Source organism: Dermacentor andersoni, chromosome 2, assembly GCF_023375885.2.
Source record: "Dermacentor andersoni chromosome 2, qqDerAnde1_hic_scaffold, whole genome shotgun sequence".
Classification (NCBI taxonomy): domain Eukaryota; kingdom Metazoa; phylum Arthropoda; class Arachnida; order Ixodida; family Ixodidae; genus Dermacentor; species Dermacentor andersoni.
The window spans coordinates 150,130,572-150,150,895 of record NC_092815.1 but is presented as its reverse complement, the minus strand read 5'-3'; the positions used below and the strand labels follow the sequence as shown (position 1 = coordinate 150,150,895).

At 48.2% G+C, this 20,324-nt stretch overlaps 1 long non-coding RNA gene across 1 annotated transcript in view; it reads right to left on the bottom strand.

The window, feature by feature from the left end:
* The window catches only part of LOC129387505 (uncharacterized), a 78,051-nt gene that overhangs the window by 39,271 nt on the left and 18,456 nt on the right, over nucleotides 1-20,324 (bottom strand). The window contains exon 2 of the long non-coding RNA XR_011892580.1: nucleotides 11,071-11,228. This is a non-coding gene — a long non-coding RNA (uncharacterized lncRNA). The remainder of the gene's footprint in view (nucleotides 1-11,070; nucleotides 11,229-20,324) is intronic.

The following is a 20,324-nucleotide window of genomic DNA, read 5'->3' as shown; positions in this document are numbered from 1 at the left end:
CGGTCGATGCTCGCGCGGTACTCTTAAAGAAACGGTGGACTGTACATTAGCCTATTGAACAACAATTAGTAAAGGAAAAACACCTAAAGAAAAAGTCACCAAGCACGCGTATACTTGTTATTTTTACCTATGCTATACTTAAAGTTACAGCCTAGCACGAAAGGAGAAGCAGTGATAGCGATAGTAATGTATTGCACAACTGCACGAAGCGGAGCTCGTATTATTGTCGACCGAGTAAATTGCAGTAAAGATGTAGGCTGTTAACAGAAGATCACGGGACCGAATACCGGCCATGGCGGCAGCATTTCGATCGGGACGAAATAAGAGAACACCCGTGTACTTAGATTTAGGTGCACGTTGAATAACCACAGGTGATTCATGTTCTTCCGGAGCCTCTCACTACAGCGTGCCTCATAATAAGATCGTACATTTGGCGCGTAATACCCCATAATTTACAGTTGAAAGTAGATTTAACGGAGTTCGGAGATGACCACGTTCGAATTATTTCGTCAAATCGGAAAGTTCGTAAAATTGAGAAAGGAATTTTTTCGCTCCATCGAAATCTAAAAGTATAACGTAGTCACAGGCAAAATATACCGCGGCATTGTATTTACCTCTAATCTAGCAGTCAATCACACAAACCAGGCAATAATGAAAGGAACCATCGCCGCCCCTACAGAGGCGATGTTGAGTCCGCTGTTCCGTGCGTGGGCGCCGGGTGCAGCGTCGTCAAAATAAAGCTGGGGCTGTGACTAGGGCACCTAGGTGGCTTAACGCGATAGCTTTGCATTGCATGCTCGTTGAAAAGCCCGTCTGTGTCAAAATTAGAAAGAAATCGCCCTTTTTTAAATACCTTATTCCAGGAAAATCTTCGTTAGATCGACTTTGGCCAAGGTAGTTTCGTCATTAATGGGCTAACAGCGCACACAGACGGGGACAGAGTGAAGAACAACAGGATCAGCGCTGGGTCTTGTTGCTCTTCGCTGTGCCGCCGTCTGTGTGCGCTGTTAACCTTTTAAGATCCTTTACAAACTAGCCCACTAGCCATCCTTGTAGTTTAGTGAATTGGGGTTGGTGACAACATTGAACCATATGGGTACTTGATGGGAAATGGAGATGTCTTGCTTTTATCGCGAGATTCGTAAAATCGGGTTTCTTTAGAATGAGTTTCAAATGTATTTTTTTTCCGCTAAAATTAAGAAGTATGTTTCACGCATGTACAGCCAAACTTCCGCAGATATTATTTAATGACCACGAACCCTCACCGTCACAACACTATCGTGATAAAGACCTCCGTCAGCGAGAAGAAAGTATTTGCGAGACGCTTAAGCTTCGCCTTTAAGAGTGGAACGCGATAGCATTCAAAGATCCTTGACTGATTCTCATGCTTCGCGGCAAATGCACATTAGGTAACCTCAGTGTTTACTGGGAAACGATGGCGGCAAACATTATGCACAAAGGAGAGCTTTCTGGTATAAACGCAGCCTCTTGTTTACGCCGATCCCGGAGGTAGCGCGCAGCGGCGCGAGAAAAATTACATCATTGTCAGGTCTCTGTTATTGCTTCGCGCTTTTAATATTTGAACTTGACAAGATATAAAATAAAGAGCTGGTACGAGTCGGTGTGTTGTTTCATGAGATTTCCTTGTGGGCTGTCATTCTCAAAATTCCAAGCAACAACTTTGTCAGGAATGCAAAGCAAGTTACGAGCAGCTTTTGTGTTAAAATGCTGTAAATGTAAACTACTACCGCAGAGCCCCACGCATTGCCCCGATGCGCCAGGCGTTGAAGTGTTGAAACAGAGCAATAAAATGCACTATTCCGAATAACCCGGCGGCGCAATAGATATGGGTATGGAGCGGCAGTGAGGACGCGCTGCTTGATGTCATTTGCTCTCCATTTTGACATCGAGAAAAGTGGTAAAAATGGTTTCGCCAAGTCAGAGAAACTGCTGAAAAAAGAAAATAAAAAAATTACCGACGATTACGTTACTTCCTAATGCGAAATTTGAGCGCAGCAAATAAGCTGTTTCACCTTTTCGATAGATTGAGGCAAATAAATCGAGCAACACATGTATGCGCTATCACAGAATTTTTTTTTTATTTTTCACACGTATTCCTTTAACAAAGACTCCACTAACAGTTCTTGACAGTCATGAAGGAAGCTTTGTGGTCGGAGAAATAGACTGATATATGTTCGACTTGGTACACCAATGCTTGATTCTCAAAGACGAGATCTATACAAGTGCCTCGCGAGGTTGTCACAGCCGTGGGACGCGTTACGAGCGAGAGGAACGGGATGTTCTCCCGCATAAGTGTTAGGAAATTGCTGTTTGTCTTTATGTCAACATTAAAGGCCCATCGGTCGTCTCGCTCATGGCTCAGAAAGAACTGGCAGATAATTTCGCAGTGGCGAACGGCAGCGGCAATTTCGGCTCGGGCGGTGCACATATACAGATCCGCCGCCACCGATCTGGCTCTCTGATTGCCACCGCACAGGGCGAACGGCAGCGGCAATTTCGGCTCGGGCGGTGCACATATACAGATCCGCCGCCACCGATCTGGCTCTCTGATTGCCACCGCACAGGGGTTGCATTGGAGGAGGAGCGAAGAAAGGAATTAAGTTCGAGCCGGCGCTTTGACAACCGGAGACTCGCAGGAAGAGGGGCTAGGGGGGCGGCGTGTACACCCAGCGGCAAACGATGGGGGCAGAAGCGCGCGCAGCAAGCGGACAACACGATAAAGGGAGGAGGGAAGAGATAGCAGCGACTGACTGATGCCGCTGACGCCGATAGTGAGTCAACCCCAGCTGCGGAGTTGGTTTCAGTGACAACGCCGCCGAAGCCGACACAAACAATAAGATACCCTCGCTTCCGCAGCGCTAAGAACCAGGTCTAGCCGTGGGAAGGTGGTCACGTATTCGTCGACGTGCCGGGGCCTACGTGAAATAACCGGCGCGTCGGCAACTGAAGAGCACCCTATCCGCCACACAAGAACAGGGGGGGGGGGGGGGGACCCTTTCCTCCTCTTTCTGCATGGCGGCGACGGTGTTCTATGCAGTCACGTTATCTTGACTCTCTAGCGGCGTCAGCGGCATCCAGCGGTATCAGTCGGTCGCTGCTAGCGCTGGGGGGATGAAAGGGGGGCGGAGTTGGTTACGAGGCCGACGACAACGCCGACGACGACGCGAAACCCAGGAACGGACGCCAAAGAGCTGCGCTCTAAAAAAAGGAAGAAAGAAAGAGAGAAAGGAAGAATTGAATTTACTTCTCAGTCTTTACGCATATATATATATATATATATATATATATATATATATATATATATATTGGCGTGTGGTAAATGTGTGGTTCAGAACAGTGCCTTAGCATCCCGCTACATCATCCCATCCGCAACGCGAAAGGATGTCAAGGGCTTCTTCGCCCTGCTCTTCGTTCACTAGGCAACACAAACAATGATTTCTAGCTAAAAATGCTGCCATGACAGAACGATGCCGTTGGTCCTTGCGGGATACATTAATATTTCTTATTTATTTCTTTCCTTCTTCATTTCCTTCTTTCCTTTCTTTCTTCTGTCTATCGGCTTTTTCGTTCTTGTTTGATTTATTTTCATTTACACAAAAAATAAGCGGACAAAGTCGTACAGCAAAACTCCGCAACAACATGGCTTTAGTGAACCTCGATCTGCTTGTAAAATACATTTGACAACATCGCGTAAGGCGCATTACATATCCCAAAAATACACCGATGGGCAAAATCAACGTAAACTTTATTGTTGAGAGAAATCTACAGCAAATATTTAATTTACACAATCAAATGTTACGGCCACAAAGGGGAGAAATACACTAAAGTTTACAACTGTAGACGTGATCTCCACAACGTACGCTAACCTAATAAAGGCGAAGAAAGCGTTAAATCGTGCACGTTACAGGCGAAAATTTCACACGAATGCAATAGGTGAGACAGGTTGTTGCTCCACTTTCGACATCCATAATTCTATAACGCAGAACCTGCTGTACTTCTTATTTACGTGCGTCGCCCGTCTCATCCGCTGTCGCTCCACTACCCGCGTCGATAACTGGTGGTGTTACAACATCCTCGCATGAACAATGGTTTTGAGTGCTTCTCACTGTGTCTCATATTTCCCAACACGCGTTCTAATTGCTTAAATTGCTTGTGCGCTTAGCGAAAGTCACAAGTACTTTTAGCATCAACTGTAACCGAGCGTAACCACGCGCGTAGACGTTGGTTTGCGTCGAGTTCTAGGTGGAATATGATATCACGGAGCTAACCCTCGGACAAGCCCCCTCAACTAATAAGCCCTTTTCTTCTTTCACAGTATATCTCCGCGCTGGCTCTTCGGAACTCAGACCTATAAAGTTTATGATACTTTTTAAGGGATTGTTTGGTTTGTGGAACCCTGAAGTGGGGGACACCTCCTTTACAACCAGCCCCCGCCACACGCTCCATGCTGACCCCCACATACCTTCAGCGCGTTCGGCAGTAAGCCGTCGCGACTAGCGTACACGTGGTCAGTCCTTAATTATTAGGAGCATCTTCTTTATGTTTTAAAGAATAAGCTTCCAAAATTTCACGTGACTTTCTCTGTGGCCTTTTGATTTCATCCATGATTTTTTTTTCGGGGGGGGGGGGGGGCGGTGTTGTCAGTGCGCGTGAAGAATCGGCTAGATTTTTATCGATGAGTGCTGCGTGTAGCGGAGCTAGCGAAGTACGGCAGAGAATTCAGCGCGAGTGCGAGAGTCCTGTTTGACTGGACGTGACGGTGCACCAACCGCTAGTGCTTCGGCCATGAGCGCCCTGCTTTTACTTATCGAGAGACCTCCCGTGAGTGCATAAAAACTTAAGGACCAGCCGTCTCCTGAGCCGTCCTTTCGTTCGCGAGCGACATTTAGCAACTCACTGCTCTTAACGTAATGGTGGGAATAAATGTCTTTTTCTTGCCTAACATGGTCTCGGTAGTGCCCGCTCCCTCTCCACGAATATTGATGGTCGACTTCCAGAGCTGGGCCCAAGCTACCAAGGAGCTTCCTTAAACCAATATGGCTGAATGATGGTCGATGATACAAAAACACTGCCGTTTTATTTGATCTCCACGAACAATTTTTCACTGACTTTTCATAAGAAAATTTAGGCCACAGTGTCCTCAGGAATTATGCCACCAGCACCCTACAAAAAAATTGTTTCCGCATCGATGGGATGTTTGACCACTAGCTCAGCCGCATGTATGCTATGTAGAATTTGTCCGCCAGCCACCTGAAGTAATCATCACACCTTGAGATGCTTGTCACCTAATATTCAAAGCTGTTTGCTGAACAGCATTCTTAATATTGATACATGCTAATTCCGTGTTTCTTATGGCCGATGGACGCGGGCGCCCCGACGAGGACGACGAACGCTCTCTGGCTCTCGAGCTGTCGGCTGAACTGGCTAGTGCTGCCGTCACCCTTTGTAAATATACGTTGTAAAGAGTCTCAAGCCTTAGTCAATTGTTGGCGTAGCATTTTTGTAGGGCGGGACGACGTGTTCAACTTGTGGGTCTTCAAAAATGTCTCCACCATCGACGTCATTGTTCAAGGAATGCCGCCACTTTGAGCTCACCAAAAGCCGTCGCGTCATTCCACAGTTCCCCGGCTCCCTAACACGGCTGCGACGTCGTCTTGAATTGACGTTGCCACTTCACCACCCTTAAATGAGCATGTCATGCGTATTGTTCGCTGTGAACTCTGGGCTACAAGTGCTGCGCCGTTCCATTGACGCCCACTTGAACCCACCATGGACCAACCAGCCCCAGCGACCTATCTCATTCAGGCATTTGTACGGCAGCAATTTTCAAACCTAGGTTTACCTGCTGCCTGCTCCGTCTATGGACCTGACGCCTGACAGGTGCTGACTGCTCCGCCTCACGGCGATTTGCATTCCCCTCCCAGATACCGCTACCCTACCGAGTGGAGAACTCCGGACGACAAGCCCATTTGCTTCCGTTGCATCCGTATTGGCCACGTCGTTCGCCACTGCCGCAGCTCCTGGACGTCGCCATATTCAAGCTCCTTTTCCCCGTCTCCTCGCCCATATGCCGACCCGCGTTGTTACTCGCCTCGCATATGCCTCCTACCTATCAAGTATCCGTCGACGTCAGTCGACCTGCTCTCTCGCCGTCACGTCAATGCCGTTGATCCTCATCGTCCCAGCCACGTCGTTATTCGTCGCCGACCAATTATGGATCCTCCCGGACGGGAACCTGAACCACGCAGCTCCTCGAGGTAGTGCTGCATTATTTTCGTCGTGCCGAAATCCCCCATTGACGCTCCCAAAGAGCCAGAACTTGATGTCCACGTTAACGGTGTCCATTTGACGGCTTTAATAGTATGTCCATAATGAGTTGTAACCTCCGTTGTCGACTGAGGAAGGTTCTCACGCCTCCTACTACTCGAGCCGTACGTGTGGCCGTACGCATGGCAGCTCTGCTGACGTCACTGGAATGTATACTTCCCCCATAAGTATGGCCGACCGCCACGTTCCTGCTTTTTTTTTTACAGTGCTGACAAATGGTACCCATGACCTAATCCTCGGACTCGACTTCCTTACGGCGCATTCAGCTTTGATCGACTGTTCTGCCGGTACCCTTTGCCTCGAACTTACTCTAATCGCGCTTATTCGTGCCGAATTACCGAAGACCTTTAGTACGACCGCCTTTGTCCGCGTGCCACTGAAAGCCTTAACTTTCATCGATTTGCTATAATCTTTTCCTGTGCCCGATGGTCAAAACGTCGCCACACCTGTTCCTGATTTCCATTTCATACGCAAAATCGCTGCGCCCCACTCCGTCGTCACCGTCGCCGATAACCGGACATGCCTCCTTGTTGTTAATTTAGGCCTTACAAAGGTAGTTCGCCCCAAAGGCATATCGGTTGCAACGCCCCGTGCTATCGGAGATGACTACGTCACGACGATTTCCGTAGACGTCTGCTCCGATTCTTCACCATGTCCACAGGATGCTATTTCCCCTGACTCAACATTTAGTCCCATGATTGCTGCGGACCTGTTGCCCAAACAATCAGCAGCTCTGTGTCGCTTTTTGGTTTCCTACCACGACATCGTTGAGCTCAGGAATCGCCAATTAGGCCAGACTTCAATTGTTAAGCATCACGTAAATATTGATGATGCCAGTCCTGTTCATCGCCGGCCATATCGAGTTTCTGCTCCCGAGCGTAAGATTATTCAAGATGAAGTGAACAAGATGCTTGTCAAAAGCATTGTTCAACCTTCGTCGAGCCCTTGGGCGTCGCACGTGGCGCTTGCTAAAGAGAAAGATGGCACATGGCATTTCTGCGTAGATTATCGTCATTTAAACCGCATTACGAAGAAAAACGTCTACCCCTTGCTTCGCATTGACGACGCTATCGATTGGCTCCGTGGTGCCAACTACTTTTCATCAATAGACCTGCGGTCTGGTTATTCGCAGATTTCTGTGGATGATAAAGACCAAGTGAAAACCGCATTTGTAACTCGTGATGGTCTATATCAGTTCAAAGTTATGCCATTAGGTCTATGCAACGCCCCAGCAACGTTCGAACTGATGATGGACTCTTTGCTTCAGGGGTTCAAATGGTCAACATGCCTCTGCCACCTAGATGACGTTCTCGTATTTTCGCCTAAATTTGAGACACACCTCGGGCGCTTATCAGCTGTTCTTCCAAGTCTTCCGCGAGGCTGGGCTCCAACTAAGTTCCTCAAGGTGTCACTTCGGTCGTCGGCAGAATACAGTGCTGGGCCACCTCGTCAACGCTTCCGGTATTCAACAAGACCTGGAGACCTGTACCTCAGTCTGTCAAAGATGTCCGAAGTTTTGTAGGACTCTGCTCCTACTTCCCAGGCTTCTTTAAAACTTCGCAGCGATTGCCCGACCTTTTACTGATCTTCCGAAGAAGGACCTGCCGTTTATGTGAGGCCCCGCTCAAACTTCTGCGTTTACCCACCTAACCAACATTCTCACCACGCCACCTATACTGGCCCACTTTGACCCGCCCTCTCCTACAGAGGTGCGTACCAATGCCAGTGGTCACAGTATCGGAGCCACCTTAGCGCAGCGCCAACAGGGTCAAGACCGCGTTATCGCATACGCTAGCCGTCTCCTCACAGCAGCGGAGCGCAACTATTCGATTACAGATCGTGAATGCCTGGCTCTCGTCTGGGTGGTTTCCAAATTCCGCCCGTACTTGTATGGCACGCACTTCTCTGTAATAACTGACCACCACGCGATCTGCTGGCTTTCCTCACTCAAGGAGCCTACCGGCCGGCTTGGTCGCTGGGGTCTGCGGCTGCAAGAATATTCCTATGCAGTAGTGTAAAGTCGGGCCGATTACATGAAGACGCCGACTGCTTATGACGCTATGCTGTGGACGAACCACCCGCCGGCCCTGACCCCGATACAGACGCTTGCGTTTTCTCCGTTTCTCAGCTGTTACACGTTGCCGACGAGCAACGCTGTGAGGCCACTTTCCGCGCAATCATTGATGGCTTGGAATCGTCGCCTTCTGATTCCTCCCTTCACCTGTTTGTTCACCGGGATGTTGTATTATACTACCACAATGTACGCCCCGACGGCCCTGCCCTACTGCTCGTCATTCCTAAGTACCTCCGGTTAGCTGTTCTCCGAGAATTTCACGATTCACCAACGGCAGGTCACCTTGACGTCTCACGCAGCTACGACCAGATACGCCGATGCTTCTCTCGGCCAGGCCTTGCCCCGTCCGTCCGGAAATACGTTGCGGCGTGCGAGAAATACCAGCACCGAAAAACACCATCGACGCTCCCTGCTGGGTGCCTTCAACCACTCGACATTCCTTCGGAGACGTTCTTTCGCGTTGGCATGGACTTACTTGGGCCTTTCCCGCTATCAAAGTCTGGCAACAAGTGGGTCGCAGTGCTGACAGATTATGCCACGTGCTACGCCATCAACAGACCCCTTCCAACAAGCTGCGTCACAGATGTCGCCGATTTTCTTTTACGAGACGTTATTCTGCGGCTTGGTGCTCCACACCAACTGCTCACAGACCGTGGTCGGACATTTCTTTCTCAAGTCATCGCCGTCAACCTGCAGTCCTGCTCCACCTGCTCCACGCTGACTACATCTTGCCATCCACATACTAATGGTCTCACTGAGCGTCCGAATCGCACCCTGGCGGACATGTTTGCAAAGTACGGCTCGTCCAACCATACTGATTGAGACCTTGACCTACCTTATGTCATCACCTTACCTCATCATCTTCTGTCTGTGCGACAATAGTATCAGCTCAGCATAGGTCGTCGATGTCGCGGCCTCCTTACCAGTGAATTCTACCCCTTTTGCTTGCGACCAATTTAGGAGCTTGAACAACCCTGAGCTTGTTTCAGGATGGGCTGCAGGGCTCTTCAGTGTGCTTGCATTGGGTAAACTGGTGTCGATTGCACATTTTGTAACGTGCAGAATGATAAACCAAAGTTTTCACTTAGAGTAAGCGTTGTAAGGGCTCAATGTTTTAGTCTCCTCAAGGCATCCACATTCTTCTACAGCTTAATATAATACAGATGATTGCTACCAAGAGTCATAATTACACGTCTAGTAGGTCTTCAACAAGAAATAGTTGAGCTTACAAGGAAACATCGTAGTCCACCTCATTCAGAATAAACTAGATCATTTTGGAGGAATACCAAATTATCCACACTTTCAAAGTTTTCACTGGTTTGTTAGTTTCATTCGGTCGAGGCAGTCTATATTTGAATAATCCATAGAGCTGGAAAGCAAACATACTTCACTTACGTTTCAATCATGGCGAAGGCTAGGACTCAGCAGGAAAGAGAGCTGATTGAAGCCTAACCAAGAAAGAGCTTTTATTTCTTGATAACTGTAGACGTGTATAGATAAAGTGTTGACCGTGTTTTTGTTTTTTTGCGCCAGCGTATGTTCAGTACGGACTTGGGGGACATCGTTTTCATGAATGCAGTTTAGTTGTTAGTCCAGCCACCATCCTGTCTCTTTGTCTATGTTTGCCTCCTGATTTTTTCTACTCTCAAGTTTGCTGGCATTCTCCTAGTATAACCGGGTACCAACTAGCCCAACAAGCCACTCTCACAAACATTGGAGATGTCGAATAATTTCTCCGAATATCCCAGTTATCGAACTCGCTTAAATTATGGCTCAGAACTAGACGTTTTTTTCTTAGAATTAGCACATGTTCATTGGTACTCTCAGCATGTACTATAGATATAAGACTGTTCCCAGGATACTCATTTCTCGTAGATGTCCCGGAGTGGTTCCTTATTTCACGGTACCTAGCCGGCTTAACAACCTTGCACCTGTATAAGTAGCGTTATTTGAAACCTTTTAGGAAGTTTCGACAGTACTGCCATCTGTTGTAGCTGTAGTACTATGCTTACACTAAATTTTACTTGGCTGTCCATAATAATGGCAATCTAAATGTAGCGCATGCGGAGCAACTATGGGGGCAGTTGGCTGCGGGACGAAGGCGGCGCACAGGAAACCATGCCGGAACTGTATCGACCGTTGGCCACTTCGTCGTCGCTGCCGAGAACGTTATTGCCCCTTGCTACGGAAATCCAGTTTGGCCCGCAGTGGGCATCATTGCCCTCTGCTCTTTCTTGGAACCGAAGAGCGGCTGCCCGACTGGGACACCACTACTGCGAATCGGTAAACGTGATTTTGCCTTTCAGTAAAGCCAGTCGACTCTCCATTCTCAAGCTGCCAAATAGCGTATTTCTTGCCTCGGCCAACCGGAGCTCCCAACAGAAGTCTGCTTAGAAAAACACTCTGGTTGATTAGTAAGTGCCATGGCGCTGTGATGAGGCTCTTTTTTATATTTTCGAGCTCTATGGTAACTCTGTGTGACTCCTAGTGTTATTTTACTATGTTACTCAAACAAATATTCTGCTTCGCATTTGCCTTGTCTCAAGAATCGAGGCCCCTATAAAGGAGAATTGCTGCAATGTACAGCCGAAGAAACTACTTTTCACCACCACGTTGAAGCAGCAAGAAACGAGCCCTTGGTTACTTACATAATTGGCTTTGTTTCCACTGTTGAATAAACCAGATGTCGAAAACGAGCATGCCAGGTACTTCCAAGCCTGCTATAGACTTGAACTGACTTACAGTCCCCGCCTAGTCCGTAATTTTGAATTTTTACGTAGTACGGTATAGTATTGTTCTTGAAAATCTGGAAAGGAAAGCGCGGATAACGCAATAGCATTTATAGGGTACTACAGCACACGTGTGTACCCAGAGAAAAAATTCTATGCGAGGAAGTTATTTGACGCATAAAAGTAGTTTTAGACGCACGCTGTCATTAATAAAATGCATATGTGATAAGTGACTAAGATGACTACTTCTATTTTGTACTTACCAATAGTAACCCTGCAATACCTTATTGAAAATGAGTGCATTTGGTGATATTTATTACGGCACATTTTGCAAATAACTAGGAGGACCTATCGTACAAAACGAACGCATATATGTAGTATTTATTTCTTATATATATTGTCGCAGTACAACCCGGACAGTGGACAGGGAGACGTTCAAGAACTGCAGGACAGCTTGTTCAAATACAAAACAGGCCAGAGACACGTCTTCTTCGTCCTCGCCGAATCCCACTGACCCACTAGATGAAGTCCGTTAATGTCCATAACTTCGTTGTCGTGTGCATAGAAGAATAGACGCGTCATTGCTCCCTCCCTAAGAGAGCATCGTCCCGATGCTAGACAAGAAGTGTCACTTGCGGAAGTAAGGGTCTCTCACATAGTTATTCGCACACATACGGCTTCATGCGGACAACGCGCACAAGTTCAGGACGGTGCGTGCGGCGCCACGTACAATGGGGACTACCGGGGACGACCTCGTGCGTGACGTCACTGAGTCGGCGCAATACTCGATATGGTCGGCAGTATCACCTTAACAGCCTCTCGGAGAGGCCTCGTTTCCGTATTGGTGTCCAAACCCACACTCTGTCGCCGACGTCATAGATTACTATTCGACGGGGAAGATCATAGCGCCCTGCGTCGTAGTCTTGCTGCTGGCAGATAGGCAAGCGCGCGAGTTGCCGAGCCTCTTCTGCGCGTTGCGTAAGCACATCGGCGTCCGTATCAGTGTCGTCAAAGTGATCTGGAAGCATCGCATCCAACATCGTTTGTACATCCCGTCCATGAAGGGTGAACGGAGTCATGCGCGTCGTCTCTTGTTTCGCCGTGTTATATGCAAAGGTGATATACGATAGGATGCCATCCCAAATTTTATGTTCAACATCCACGTTCATGGAGAGCATGTCTTCAATTGTTTTGTTTAGCCATTCTGTTAATCCGTTGGTTTGTGGATGATAGGCGGTTGATTTCCGATGCGCCGTTCCACTTAGCAGCAAGACGTGATCTAAAAGCGCAGCCGTGAATGCGGTTCCTCCGTCTGTTATTACGACGGTTGGTGCGCCGTGTCGCAACACAATGTCCTCAATGAAAAAGCGCACCACCTCGGCTGCTGTGCTTCTCTGGATTGCATTTGTTTCAGCGTCACGTGTGAGATAGTCGGTTGCTACGATAACAAAGCGATTCCCTGCAGTAGACGTAGGAAGTGGACCCAATATATCTATTCCATTTTGGTCAAATGGTCTTCGAGGAACCTGGACGGGTTGCAGGAGGCCGGCTGGTTTCGACGTAGGTGACTTGCGCCTCTCCCAGTCGAGGCAAGTGCGGACGTGATGTTTCACGGTGGTGTTGAGTCTCGGTCAGTAGTACCTCTGCTGAACTCTGACCAACGTTCTCGTGTAGCCTAAGTGACCAGAAGTCACCTCGTTGTGACAGGCTTGAAGTACTTCCGTACGAAGAGCTGCAAGAATGACGAGCAGATAGGGGGACCCGGTCGAAGAAAAGTTTCTTTTGCAGATGACTTTGGCCCACAAACAAAACGACAACAGTCATCTTGCGAAAACTCTAGGCGGTTTCGCAGATCTGCCCTCTAAGTAATTGATGAGTTCAAACAACTCAGGGTTGTCCCGTTGTTGTTGAGCGATGGTGCATGTGTCGAGAACACAAACAAATGCCAAGTCTTCTTCGGGTGGAGCAGACGACTCTATGGGCGATCGAGACAGGCAGTCAGCATCCGTATGTCGGTTCCCCGACTTCTACTTGACAGTCATGTCAAACCCTTGCAGCCAGAGGCTCCGACGCGCCAGTCGTCTCGAAGGGTCTTTCAGGTTTGTCAACCAACACAGCGAATGGTGGTCACTGATAACTGTGATGTGGCGGCCATACAAATATTGGCGAAATTTCATCACCGCCCATACTACGGTGAGGCATTCCTTCTCAGTTGTGGAGTAATTAGCCTCTGTGCATGAGAGTGTTCTGCTTGCATAGGCAAGTACTCTTTCTGTGCCCCACTGCCGCTGCACAAGAACAGCTCCCAAGCCAACATTGCTGCAATCATTGTGGAGCAATGTATGAGCGGTCTCATCAAAGTGAGCAAGCACTGGAGGTGTCTGGAGATGTTCCCGCAAGTCATTGAATCCACCTTGCTCTTCGTCGCCCCATACAAAAGCAACGTCGTCTTTCGTCAGTCGAGTTAACAGCGACGCAAAGTCCGCAATAAACCGCCGGTAATAGGCACAGAGGCCCAGGAAGCGCCTGACAGCCTTTTTATCGGATGGTACGGGAAACTGTGCTACAGCGACAATTTTCTCAGGATCTGGGCGAACACATGCGTGGCTGACGACGTGACCGAGAAACTGTAGTTCCGCGAAGCCGAAGTGGCACTTCTCCGGCTTCAGGGTGAGGCCGCAGGACCGCATGGACTGCAGAACCGCTTCAAGCCGTTCGAGGTGTTCTTCAAAAGTTGCGCAGAACACGATGACGTCGTCCAGGTACACTAAGCAGATTTTCCACTTCAGAACCGAAAAAACACTATCCATGAGGCGTTAGAATGTAGCAGGGGCAGAGCACAAGCCGAAAGCCAAGGCTTTAAATTCGTATAGGCCGTCTGGCGTCACCAAAGCACTTTTTTCGCGGTCTCTCGGAATTACCTCGATTTGCCAATATTCACTTTTTAAGTGCATTGAAGAGAAGTAACGCGCTTGACGATGGCGTGTCGAGTGAATCATTTATACGGGTAAGAGGGTACACGTCTTTGTTTGTCACTTGATTTAGTTTTCGGTAGTCCAAGCAGAAACACAAGCTGCCGTCTTTTTTCTTAACTAGAAATACAGGGGATGCCCAGGGACTCGTTGATGGTTGAATTACGTCATCTTCCAGCATTTTTATCACTTGTTGTATGGCTTCACGTTCTCTTTGAGCCACACGATACGGATTTTGGTGAATTGGTCTTGCCGTATCCTGTGTAATTATCGGATGCTTCATTAGTGGCGTCCGTCCGACGCTGGACGTCGACGCAAAGCAGTCATTGAACTTCGACAATAGCGTGAGAAGCCGCTCTCGTTCGTGCTGCGACAAAGCAGAGCTGACGTGAAGTGCAGAAGCTGGGTCTTGCGTAGGTGCTTCTTGGAGTAGCGAACAGCAGCCGCAAACATCCGCAACATCATGAAAATAAGGCATAGCCGTGCCCTTCGGAAGGTACCGTGGCTCTGTGCTAAAATTCGTTAATAACAAGTTAGTGCGCCCGTCGGTGACATTTACGATTCCTCGTGCGACCTAGATACCGCGAGTAAGCAACAATTTGGTTATTTGGTCGGCAACTCCCTCGCAATGAAACGGTGCGTCAGATGCTACCGAAACAAGGGCACATGATCGAGGTGGGATGACGACATCGTCTTCTGCTAGACGAAAGGAGTTGCGTTGCGGCGATAAGCAATGGACTAAACAGGGGCTCTTATAGATCGTCAGCATACGGTCCGGAATGTTAATTACGGCGCCATATTCTTTCAGGTAATCCATTCCAATGATCAAATCTTTACAGCGCACAGGAAGAACGACGAAAGTGGCCACGAAAGAAGAAGCTCGGATGCTAATTCTAGCAGTACATCTTCCAATAGGCATCAGTAATTGCCCACCTGCCATCCTTACGTGGGGTCCCGTCCATGCCCTATTTACTTTCTTTATGCGGAGGACGAGTTCCTGACTCATTATAGGGAAGTCGGCACCAGTGTCGACTAACGCTGTCACCGGCTGTCCGTCCACCAAAACATCAATGTCGGCGCTCACAATTTCTTCGGTGTCGGGGTATATCGGCTTCACGTCGTTCTGCGGCGAGAGTGTCGGGGGCTTTTTATTGTCTTGCGGTGGGCCTGCAACCTTACCCCCAGAGGTCGCCGCCTTCAGTTTCCCCGGCTTGGGCTGAACGACCTTCGTCCTCGGAGGTCAGCGAAGGTACGTCCAGTAGGGGAAGGCATCTGACGTGGAGGGGTTGGAGAGCGCGACCGACGGCTGAAATAGGATTGAACATGCGGCACAGATTCGTCATTCGGGTGCGATATTGGAGGTCTCTGAAATCAGTGTCGTCGCGGCGTAGCATGGAGTCGTAATTTGTACGTCGACCATAGGTCCACGGACGAAATGGTCGAAATGGTGTGTCGCGGTGGCAGCAATTACGCGAAATATGGCCGGCGCCTCCGCAGTGAATACACAGTAGGCGCCTATCGACGGTGCGCCATGCGTCGGTTTTCCGAAATTGCGGCCGTCCCGTAGTGTCGTGTTGCGCCATTGACCAAGGCGCTGTGAACGGCGGCTGGTGGATGACTGTAGCTGCGTAACGGGTGCGCGCCTCGGAGCCTCCTTTTGCGGCGGCGACCAAGGAGCGACTGTCGGAGGCTGGTGGTATGGCGGTGTGGTTGTAATGGGTGGTGGACATCGGACAGCGGCTGCGTAGGTCATGGAACGATGGTGAACTTGAAGATCGGCTGCCAGTACGCCTGCCTGTATTCGTCACGCGCCACTCCGGCAATTGACGCTACGGGTCTATCCACTGTCGGTGTCAGAATCTTTTCAATTTCTTCTCTGACGAGTTCTCTGATCAATTCCCGCAAGGGGTTCTGATTCTCTGATTCTAGATACTCTGATATTCTGATTGTGGTGCTGGTAAACAGTCCGTCGTACTGTCTGCATCTCTGATGAAGGGCCCGGTCATAGCGGTAGCCTGCTTGATAAAGTCAGCGACGGTGACTGGTAGATTCCGCACAAGTCCCGCGAACAACTGCTCACTTACACATCGCATGAGGTAGCGCAACTTTCATTCTTCAATCATGTTCGGGCCGGCTCTACGAAAGAGGCGGGCCATGTCCTCGGCGAACATTGTGACCGACTCATTAGGTTGTTGTACCCGTAGCTCCATCATCTGCTAGGCACGGTCGCGTCGGTCGGCACTCGCAAAAGTATCCGTGATTTTCTGACGAAAGTCATTCCAGGTCGTTAGGCTAGCTTCGGGGTTTTCGTACCAAGTACGGCGACTGCCGCCAAGGGCAAAATAGACGTGGGAGAGCTTCTGCTGCTCAGTACACTGATTACTCTGTGCGACGCGTTCATATTTGTCAAGCCAGTCTTCAGTGTCTTCGAAGACTGCTCCGCGATAGCGATCGGAAACCAGAGGATGCAGAACGGTTACTTGCTGTGGACTGGAAAACCGGCTGCTTTGGGGTGCTTGCGGTGGGCTGGTTTTGGCCATTGCGAGATGTGTGGAGCTCCTGGAGACAGGTGGTTGAAGAGGGAAGAACTCCGGGGCTAGGCCTAGCAGTCGACGACTAAAGTGATGCATGGGTGTCGTAACTGGTGATAATGCGTCGGGGCTAGAGGAACGAATCCCAGAAGGACTCCCGAGCATCATGCGCGGTCAGTACCCCGCACCTTTACCAGTGTCGCAGTACAACGCGGGCAGTAGACAGGGAGACATTCAAGAACCGCAGGACAACTTGTTCAAATACAAAACAGGCCAGAGACACGTCTTCTTTGTACTCGCCGAATCCCACAGACCCACTAGATGAAGTCCGTTAATGTCCTTATCTTCGTTGTCGTCTGCATAGAAGAAGAGACGCGGCACTATATTTGCGCATGATGCAGCCACGTTTGCGGCCACAGAAGGAGTGATCAAACGTACACAAATTATATATATATATATATATATATATATATATATATATATATATATATATATATATGTAACTTGCCATAAGTGTAAACCGATGCAACAAACATGTACAACATGGATACAAAACAATAAAATAAGCAACCAATAACGTTAATCGTGCAGAAAAATTGGTCCTGTGGCAACGAAAGCATGTCACACTATAATATTGTCTAAAGAACAGTGGTTCGCAAAAAGAAAGTGTACTCGAAGGTGTTCGTGGGCACAAAAAAGGCTTGGAATTAATCTCATGGAGATCACTTGCCCTAGAGGCCTAGCAGGTGATAAGTATATTGTGTTAGGTTGAAATGGGCAATGAAATGACATGCGCCTTCCTAATGCGTGGCATAATATAGTCAGTCATTTCAAAAGATTAATGTGAGGCGAGAAAATGCCCTGTCCGATAGAGGGCTAGAATGCACAGTTTAAGGACATTGTGTACGCTGTTGACAGCTGTCATTCGGAGTACAGTGACAAACGAACCATTGACAGCAATAACAATATGCGGTCCAGCACAGAAAATTCTACAAGACATCCCGCTTTCGCCGTTCCCCATACGCCAGACACAGAAAGGAGGCGTTAAACCTAGGCCAGAATTAACTAAGCCGGTACTAAAAGGGGATAGCAAGAAGTATGAGACGCCCCGGTAAACACGCAGCCAGTGGGGATGGAAGGTAACTAAAGGCGTCCCAAAGCGACAGTACGCGCCACCCGTGCATTAATTACGCATTCACTCGCACTGTTAGCGATGCGCTGCCTATGACTCACGGCAATAGCGCATTCGTTATCCCCCCGAGCATCGCCCAAAGAAATTAAGCGTAATCTCCAAAGACGTGAATTTTTGAAGCTAAGCGTAGCATTATACGGCGGTTGGCATGGTGCGGAATGTACATGTTTGGCAATTTAAATATGAGCATCTCTCTACTCGTACCGTCACTCACATGTAAATAAAGAATCCACACAGCAACATAGGAAAAGTAAACCACTCATAAATGACCACAATATTAGCAAGGATGCGGTTACCACACTCGATGTTTACAAATATTTAGGGGCCATGTTTTCATCTGAGTGGTCATGAATGGCACATGTTAATGATATAGTAGGCAAAGCTGGTAGGGCGTTGAACTTTGTTCTGCGAGACCTGAAATATGTCGTGATCTTAGAGACCAAGTAGTGCGTCTACCCGTATTGCCGTAAGTCCAATGTTAAAGTATGCCTGCACTCTATGGGATCGATCGGAAACCACTTTGATTTGTCGCTTAGACTTTAATGATATCAGAGCGGGCGGGTTTGTACTGGGCAGGTATTGAGCGGAGATTGTTATCATAAGGAAGCCAGCATTCAGTTGGGAATCGCTGTCTTTGCGCCGAAGGAAACTAACGACCCCCCCTCCCCCCCTAAAGCTATTTTTTTTAATATTATACAGTAGGGTAGATATTATCACGAAACTTAGCCAAGGAAGCCTCTATATATTTCCAAGTGCATAAATCATACCCAGGAAATACGTGGAAAACGGCCCAGGACGTGCGCGTTCGCTAATTACATTTTTCGAAAGTGCATAACTGAATAGAACCAGCTGGCTGAAAGCAAGTACGTTGCCCAAATGAAGCGTTCTTCTACAGTGCGGCTCTTAGGCTCCCGTTGCAGCAGCGAGCGTCAGCATAGGCCAGCGAACGAGCACAGCCAATGATGAAAGGGTTAAGGCGGAGCGCAGTGGGAGATGAAAGACGGTAGGAGGAAAACAGAAGAGAATGGCACAGCGGAACCACGAGGCGGAAAGCTGAAGAAGAGTTTATGACAAAAGCGCGAGAAGAAAGGCCTAGTGCAGCGACGATGGCTTCGACATGGCACCAGAGTACAGCGTACGTCATCTGGGAGGTCTGTCTGCCGCGGTTGCTGTGAATCGCGCCCATTCGTCATCCACCGCTGCCTCTCGCGATCTCCAAACTAGAGAGGCAGTCGCGCCACACTTCGCTCCGTTTGCAACGTGCCGCACGAGACAGATTGTCCTCGCCACCCGATATATCGCGAAATAAAGATATGCCTATAGAGCTAAGCTTAAACTTCGCATTAGGGATTATAGTAATCGTCGCTGAATTTAAATCTATGCTTCCATTGGGCATTCAGAGGAAGACTACAAATAAAGCTCTGCAAGGTGATATGGGCTGGACAAGTTTCGAAGCGATCAAAGCTCAGAGAAAAATTGTATTATAAAGAACGACTGAAAAACATAGCAGAAATAAATGGGTTGGGAGAGTGTTCAGATATTTGTACAAGAAAAAACACTGATTCACAATTGAAGAAAGGTAATAAGAGGCTTAAGAGCAAGTATGAGACCGGTATAGTGAGCAACATGGAAACAAAGACCGTCAAGTAGAAATTCAGAGAAGCTGAGATAATTCCATGGGTGGCGGCAATGGACTAGAAATGACCAACACTTAAGAGGAAAAAACGAAATCAGAATAGAAAGAAAATGTGATAACTCAAAGGGAAGCTCATTAGTTTTTAAAGCAAGAGGAGGATGCTTAGACCACGCACTTAGAATGCGAGATACAAGGAAAAAGAAGCATCTGTTTCTTGCGATAAAGCTATGGAAATGATGGAGAATGGGCGCTCTAACGTTAAGCCATTCCAAACTTTTCTATTCCAATTCTGCGATCAGCCCACCATGATTGGGCAATAAATTTTCAGGCCACTCGCCCTTCGCCTTTTTCTCGCGCGCACGTAAATGCCGAAAAAACGCCATCTGATATGACATGCGCACACTGATTATGCATGATTATGCTGAACAAAAGAAAAATATTCATTTCTGAATTGAGGACCTTTTCGCCGTAATACTTTGCCATTAATCAAACGTTTTCAGACTGCGCCCACTTCACCTGTCTGTCACGTGACGTCACAAAAGCTCGAAAACTTACTGCGTCAAAGTGATGTGTCGCATTAAATACGCATTAATATGCCGAATAAAACTGAATTCTTTTCTGAATAGCCAGAAGCTGGGGCCCTATAACGTAAACCTATTCCAATAAGTTTTTTTTTTTTTCCAATCTCCTGACGGCAAATTTGCGTAACCATTGACGGCAGCAGGGGCGGTGATCCGCAGCGTTGCCTTAACAGCCCAATTAAACCCTCTCTTAGTTCATAGGAGGTCGCTTTTCTATTCTTTCAAAATGAATACCGTTGCCTATATTGAACAGTTTTTCGT